Source organism: Adiantum capillus-veneris, chromosome 13, assembly GCF_014529385.1.
Source record: "Adiantum capillus-veneris isolate H3 chromosome 13, ASM1452938v2, whole genome shotgun sequence".
NCBI lineage: Eukaryota > Viridiplantae > Streptophyta > Polypodiopsida > Polypodiales > Pteridaceae > Adiantum > Adiantum capillus-veneris.
The window spans coordinates 75,894,851-75,903,209 of record NC_140943.1 but is presented as its reverse complement, the minus strand read 5'-3'; positions in this window follow the sequence as shown (position 1 = coordinate 75,903,209).

The following is an 8,359-nucleotide window of genomic DNA, read 5'->3' as shown; positions in this document are numbered from 1 at the left end:
TAGACAATGCAGACATATTGTGTCAAAAAATGGTATAGCCACGGACATGAAAAAGGTGGTAGTAATTGCCAAAATGTCTAGGCCAACATCAGTCAAAGAGGTTCAAGCATTTATGGGACATTGTGATTATTATTGTAGATTTATCTACATGTATGCAGTAATCACTAAACCCATTTATATCCTTATCACTCATTCTGAATGGACCAACGAATGTGAGGAACCATTTCAAAAGCTTAAAAGAAATATTTGACTGTTGCGGGAGCAAATCACACCACGCAGCACAACCTAGATCATTATAATGTCAATCGAGGACACAAATGACACTATAGGCACACGGAGAAAATCTCTTTAGCTTGTCAGGCTGAGACCATCCTAACATACAACACTCTGGAAGGCCAACTAACCACAATCTAGAGTCTCACTCCTCTCAAGTACACCACCTACCCACATACACACAAATGGAAGGAAACCCATCAAATCATACCAGAATCGTACGAAACTTAAGGTACACCATACCCTCACTAGGATACACCTGTCCTTAAGCCTCCACACTCAAAATCCTAGTTCTAACCCAATTTGCAAAAAACGCGCATTCCCCATAGCGTATTAGGTGGAGGAGGTGCTACTGGAATAGGTTGTACTTACCTTGCCCTAGCATATTCCATGCCATAGGAACACTCTTCTCTCATATGGTTTGTCCATTTTCTCTCAGTTTTGCACCATAGATGTTCTTGGAGGTCAAATTTGACTACAAGAGCTAGTCTTTGAGCTAATCCTTCTATAAGCTTCATTTGCTCACTAGATACCTCTGGATTTAATGTGGGTTGAGTTCTTGGTGAATCACTCCTTTGAGAAGATGTGTCACTCTCAGTATCATATCTTCTCAAGGTTTCGCTTAGTTTTGGATAGGAGTAAGTTATAGGGGGTGGTGATGGTACATATGGCCCTGTTGTGGCCTTAATTCCACCTTTATAAAAGTCATGTTCTATGATTGCATGTGGGTATGACCATTGTCCATTAGGCAGATTCCCTTGAGGAGGCATGTCTACCATCTCTGTGATAATTTCATCTCTTGTTATCTCTCTAGAAGGGAATCCAGGTGGCTCCCTCTTTGAAATTCTCATAGGAATTCTCATGTTTGGTGGAGGTATGTGTGGTCCTTCATTGACCAAATATCCACCTCTTTCTAGTGCATGGGTTTGTGTTAAAATGTGGATAGATTGGCATTTTAGCACTTCTAGCTTGGCTTGCCATACCTCTGGTCATATCTACAAAAGGATTGGTAGATTGGCTTTCCATCCTGATGATCTTAGCTTTCTTAATGTCATGCCCACTCAATACTCTCAAGATAGTCCTTAATAAGCACTTTTGGCTTAGTGGAACTTATCCCTTTTTGCCCTTGATCAGGTTTCTTAGAAGTCAAGAATTTGTGACTCTTTTGGTCTCTGGATACTGGTTTTTGGTTTGTATTTAGAAAACTTGGGAAAATTTAGCTCTAAAACCATGGAATACTGGTTCTGGGTACCATAAAAGTTTGTATCTAGGAAACTTGGTAAACTTGGGTCTAGGTGTGTCCTATTGCCTGCAAGATTTTCTCCTGGCTATACCTGACTCAATTTGGAGTTGTCTATCAAAAGTTAGAGCAGTTTTGGTGAACTGCACTTGAAACAACACTCAAAACAGTTTCACGATCAAGGATTTTTGCTTGTATCTTGACCAAATGTGACCCAAATTTGTTGAAACTTGGTCACTAGGCTTATTTTATGCTGGCAAACATTTCTGTGAGCTCATATGTAACTTTTGACCTCTACTTTGACACTTGAGATGTTATACGCATATAATGTCTATGTGCTCAAAATTTGACAAAATTTTGTATATGAGCTCTCCTTGATGTCCTCTACCCATTGCAAGTTTCGGTTTGTGAATTCGACCTTATTTTGACACTTGAGACATTATACGCGTATAATGTCTTTTGTGGCAGAATGAGTACTTTTGTTTCACTGATTCCTTATCACTCAAGAAACTCTCAATAAGTTTCAGAATTCAATTTCGACATTTTTTGAGCAAGTTACGACCAATACATGTAGTTTTTTGTCTTTTGCTCTTTGCAATCCCAAATGAGCTCCAAATTCTAGGAAATTTTGGCTAGGGACTTCTTTTATGCTCTAGGACGTTGAGGTATACTCAAATGTCTGATTTGACCTAGATCTGGCCACTAAGACATTATACGCATATAAAGTCTTTGGCTCTAAATGACATAAAATTTTGCAAACAGGCTTAAAACATCATTTCCCAACCCTTTGTGTGGTCAAAAGTGAAATTTGACTTTCAAATCTTAAATCTGGCCTATATGCTTCCTAAATGCTGTAGATCACAAGGGTGCATTGAGATATAACTTTTGACCCCAGATCTAGCCTCTAAGACATTATACACGTATAATGTCTTTTGATCAGATTTTAGTTATGTTTCTACTAGAGGTGCCCCTTAGTGTGTAGATCAAGAATATGTGCTCACAACAAATTTTGGATGTCAAAAATGCAGAAAATCATCACTTTTGATAAGGAAATCCTCTGAAAGAGTAAAATCCCCTTAATTCTCAATCTATATGCTCAAATGATTTGAAATTTGGTGTACATGCTAAACACAACAGGTAGAGATGCGTATAATGTCAAAAGTCCAGAACTGCTGCCAGAATCACCCTTTAGACATCATACGCGTATGATGTGTGATGATGAAAATTTTGGACAGAATTCATTCACAAGCATCCCCAAGCCTCTAGCACTGGTTTTCAAGCAGTCTTGCTAATTTTCATGAAAATATATGCTTAGAATCTCAAGTTTCTCTATTTACCGTTTCAGACACTCCGTCTTTTGTCTTTTGGGTGTCCAGAGTTGGTCAAAACTCTAGTTTCAATGTATACTCAGGGTAAAAACCCCCTTCTAAACACACTGGTGCAGTCAAAATTTTCAAATTTGGTCTCCAGATGCCCCTTGAGACATTATACGCGCATAATGTCCGAGTTTACATAATTACAATTTTTCTTCGTAGAACCCTTGCACATGCCCTCTTATATGCTCAACATCAATCAGTCATGAGAAACTATCCACATAAAGTTTTTTTTTTCATTTTTACTCTCAAAAGAAAACTTTTCAGTGATTTTAAATGCAAACAAGTGACGGGAGCAAAGCGAACCCCGAACCCCGACGGCCTCTAAAACACCGGGGACCGAATGGCGCGCCTCGAGCCTGTCATGGTAAAGCAAACAGGGGCACCACCTAGCTTCAACGGCTAGGACGCAAACAACACACCACGATAACAAAGTTTTCATCCAAGAGAGATGGATGCTTGGGAGTAATGATGAAGAGGAAGGGGAATAAGATCGAGAGAGAGAGAGAGAGAGAGAGAGAGAGAGAGAGAGAGAGAGAGAGAGAGAGAGAGAGAGAGAGAGAGCGAGGGAGGGGGTATAGCGGCTTAGTACTTAGGCACCACAAAAGGATGGCGAATCCGCACACCCTTTACACATACACAAGCTCACTCCAAACACAAGACTAGGTGGCGATTCTGCACACCTCACATGGGCAAAACATTGCAAGAAAACATACTCACAAAACCTCAAGCTTTATTTAGAGAATAAGGCGATGAAATGGGGAGCATAGGGTAGGGGAATGAGAAGGGAGAGAGTGGTAGAGCACATGGAGGATAGGTGGGAGTTGATGGAGAAGACTCGCACGAGGGTTATGGCCATCATCCTTCATTTAGTTGCCCTTCATCTTCCATAGCCAAGGGTGTAGAGGTCATGCTCAAGACAAGCATGGTGATTGCGGTGATGGTGATGGTGATGGTGTGGGTGTGTGTGTGTGCACTAGGCACACACAATGCATATTGTGTTCTTTGGTGATGTTGTATGTGTATTTAGTGTGATGGTGACCCCTGTTTATATAGGGGAAGAGGGGGGAGAAATTCTAGAATTTAGAAATGAAGAAATCATTATCTACATAGGCCATGTGACTGTGGGCCCCACTTGTCTGGCTGTGTGTATATGTGCCTGAACAGCAGTCTCATGAGAGAGAGACTAAGAGAGAGAGATGGGTTGATGAAAAAAAGTGAGAGGTGACATGGAGAATAAAGTAATGACAAGAGGGGAGAGAGGGGAGTGTGTTCAGAGGTGAATCTGTGTGCAGATGTGTGTGAACACAAGAAAAATCAGGTAACCACTGGGTGGGGATGGGTCTGTGGGCACCTTTTTCAGCAAAACTGAGTGTGTGTGAGTGTGGGAAAGGTTATTTATCTACAAGACAAGAGATATGGCGCCCTTGAGAGAGAGAGGGGGGTATTTGGGTCATGGGATATGATAGGAGAGAGAAAGAGGGGGTGGGGTATACTATTTTGGAAGATAGGGTAAGTTGCATGTGAGTTAGGGTGCATTATTGGTGAGTTATAATACATTATTGGTGAGAGGTGGGGTAGCTTGAGGGGAGAGAGAAAGGAGAAAGGACAAGGGGAAGAGAGAGGGGGTTGACCTTTTGAGTGGAGGAGAGGAAAAGGGACACACGACGGGGCAACAATGAAGAAAAAAGGAGGCAAGGTGGGGATGGGCTACCCCGCAGGCATGAGGTGGCCTTTCTTATATATTTACATAATCATACTTTATTTTTTCTTACTTTTTCCAATGCCTTTTATCACTCCCTCCCTAAGAGGGGGTTTTCATGGGGTGGGGACGAGAGAAGAGGGGTATGGGAGCTTGGCTTGTGAAAAGCCCCCATCATTAGCCCTCCCCTTTTGGCTAGAGGCATTCATGTCTCTAGCTCATTTGTTTGATCATTATCATCGGAGGTGGCGGCTGATGGTGTGTCCTCATCTGGAATGTCAATTGGCGGAGCCTGGTCAAATCGAAGAAAATAAGGTTTAAGTCGCATACCATTTACCCTGGTTTTATGAAGTTTTCCATCAGCCTCCATAAGCTGGTAGCTTCCATTGGCATACTTTTTCCTGATGATAAAAGGGCCTTCCCATCGGAGCAAGAGTTTCTTATTCTTGCGCGTGTCGAAGCGATTGTCGTAGCGGAGCACCAACATTCCTTTCTTCAATTCTTTTTTTCGGAGATGCTCGTTAAAGCTAAGCCGTCTATGCTCTGCTTGTGCTGCATAATAATTTATTGCTTCTTCTCTGTCCAGTTGTAGTCTTTCCAAGTTGATGATGTGATCTCTCAAATGCATGTTGGGCTGTTGAAGCTGGCTTGCCATTACTCTGAGACTTTGTAGTTGCACTTCAATGGGCAAGACTGCTTTCTTACCAAATACTAGATGATATGGTGTGAATCCCAAGGATGTACGAAATGAAGTTCTGTAGGCCCATAAAGCTGGTAGTAGATACTTATCCCAGTCTCCAGGATGATTGTTTACCTGCTTGGTAATAATTTTAGAAACCATTCCATTTACTTTTTCAACTAGGCCATTACATTGAGGGTAATATGGTGAAGAGTGCCTCCTTGTAATGCCCAGTTTCTGCATTAATTCTCCTACCAAGTCTTCTCTGAAACCTGGCCCTCTATCAGAGATGATCTCTAAAGGTGTGCCGAACCTACAGCATATGTGCTCGTAGATAAATTTAGCTACCTCTACCACTGTGATTCTAGTGGTGGCTGTAGCCTCTGCCCGTCTAGTCATGTAGTCGACCCCCATGATAATGTAGAATTTTCCTGAGTTGGCCGTAGGTAATGGCCCAATGGCGTCGATACCCCATTTTTCAAATGGGCCATATGAGAGAATAGGTGTCTGTGGTTCAGGCATAAGTGATCTAGTGCCGGCCTTTTGACACAACTTACATGTTTTGCACCAGTGGTGTACATCACGGTTGAGGCTAGGCCATATGAAGCCTGCTTGCAAGATTTTCCTACTTGTTATGTCTAGGGCAAAGTGACCACCACAAACCCCGTCGTGACAGCTAGCAATTACTCCCGTGATTTCTTGAGAGAGAGGGACCTTCCTGAGTATTTGGTCCTTACCCTTACAATACAAACCGTCATTGATGAGTCGATACCTTGTGGCCTTCCGCGTCAGCCATTGCTTCTGTCCCTTTGTTAAATGCATTCCCCTGTTTCCAAAAAATGCATGATGTCAGGCAAGGCATCACTTCCTTGAAATAGAGGGAGCTTTAGTTTTATTTCTCCAACCACCACTTCTTGTAGTCTTTCACTTGCTAGGGCATCTGCTTCTTGGTTTTGAGCCCTTGGGATATGGTGTATTTGAACTTCTTCAAACTTACCCATCAAGGTTTTTACACCACTTAAGTGAGTCCTTAAACTAGGATTCTTGCATGTCCATGCTCCATTTACTTGCCTTACCAGAAGTAGAGCATCCCCAAATACATTAAGGCGTTGTACACCTTGCGAGACACACCATTGTAGACCCTTGGTTAGTGCTGCATACTTAGCTTCATTGTTAGAATGTGAATCTAACAATTGGCCCAACAAAAATACCTTTGTCCCTTTGTCATCAAAGACCACTATGCCTGCAGCTGCTTTGTCGGACGCTCGCTTGTAGGCTCCATCAAAGTAGAGAGAGTATGCTCCTTCTACCATCGGTGGTACTGGAGGTAATAGGACTTCTCCTTCCTTAGATTGCTTCTCCTCCCTTTCAAAGACTTGGTAGGTCATGAGTCCCCCCAAACTTGCCCTTGTCGTGCTTTCTACCTGTACCGTGTAGTCAAACTCTTGCAGACGAACTAGCCATTTAGTAATCCTAGCAGACACATCCATGTGTTGTACAACATAGGGAAATATTTCATCCGTGGTTAGAATCACAAATTGCTTAGGCAGCAAATATGACCTAAACTTTGTAGTTGCAAATCTAAGAGCTAGGACTAAGTGTTCCACATGGGTGAAACCTTTCTCTCCTGCTGTCATCATTCGACTAGAGAAGTAGATTGGCCTCATGAAAGATGTCGTCATATCCTTTTGGAGTAGCACAGCCCCCAATGAGTCATCACCAACACTTGGGGTGACATAGAATTTTTCATCCCACTTAGGTGGTGAGATAGTTGGTAGAGTGGCTAAGACCTCCTTTACCTTGTTGTAGTGATGTTCGCTTTCCTCGTCCCAAGTGAAAGTTGATCTTTGAATGAGTTGTTGTAGTGGTAGAACAAGTTGTGATAGTAGATGTATGAATCTACTTAAGTACCTCACCTTCTATAGAAAAGAGACCAGTTGACGTGCGGTCGTTGGTGAAGGTAGGGCTATGAGTGCGGACACCTTACTTGGGTCGGCGGTTATACCTCTTGCTGAAATTTCATGGCCTAGTAGAATGACTTTACTCTCCCCAATGTGACATTTATCCACATTTATATGGCCCACCTAGGCTCTGCAACCTATCCAAACCTTCAATTACCTTTTCTAAATGTGAAATACGGGAGCTATATATACAAAAATCATCAATGAACACTCTTATGGATGTTCCAAAGAACGGTTGAAAAACATATGTGACATATCTTTGGAATGTGGCAGGTGCATTTGTGAGACCAAATGGCATAACCCTGTATGCAAAACAACCCCATGGCGTGATAAAAGTGGTTTTTAGCTGATCTTCCAAGGCTATGCGTATTTGAAAGTATCCTGAATAACCATCACAGACGGTATAGCATTCAAAACCCTTCATTTAGAATTTCATCCAAGAAAGGGAGAGGAAAGTGGTCTCTCTTTGTAGATGCATTTAGTGGTTTGTAGTCAACATTGACCCTCCACTTACCATTCTTTTTAGGCGTCACCACTACGGGTGACACCCATTCTGAGTTTTCTACAGGATAGATGAATCCCGCCTCCAGAAGTTTCCTTACCTTGGCCAAGAGTGCCTTTTCTTGTATGACCCCCAGTCGTCGTAGCTTTTGCACAACTGGTTTTACCCCTTCCTTCAGCTTAATATGATGTTCCACCACTGTAATGCCTGTGATTCTTTCATAGTTGTCAATGAACAGGTTAGGAAATCTCATCAACATTTGCAAAAAACTATCTTTCTCCTCAAGTGTTAATTCCGTAGACAACATACCCTTCAACCTACTTCCTCCTAGGCCAGGTGATTTGCTCTCCTCTTCATTAGGTTGCCCTTTTGGTGTTGGATCACCAGTTGTGCTTACCCTTTGTGGATCCTTCATAATGATACCCATCACATTAATGGAACTGTCACTTTCGTCGGTGGATGTGGTCTCCTCCTTAGAACTGTAAGATTCGCTAGTGGTTTCATCTGCCGATGTTTCCAGATTCATTTGCTTCTGCTTGCCAATCCTCATGTCGTAGTACATTGTCTCCCCTTTCTTACCGGTCATGCGTAGAAGGCCAGTACCCCAATCCTGTTTTGCCTTCATGGCC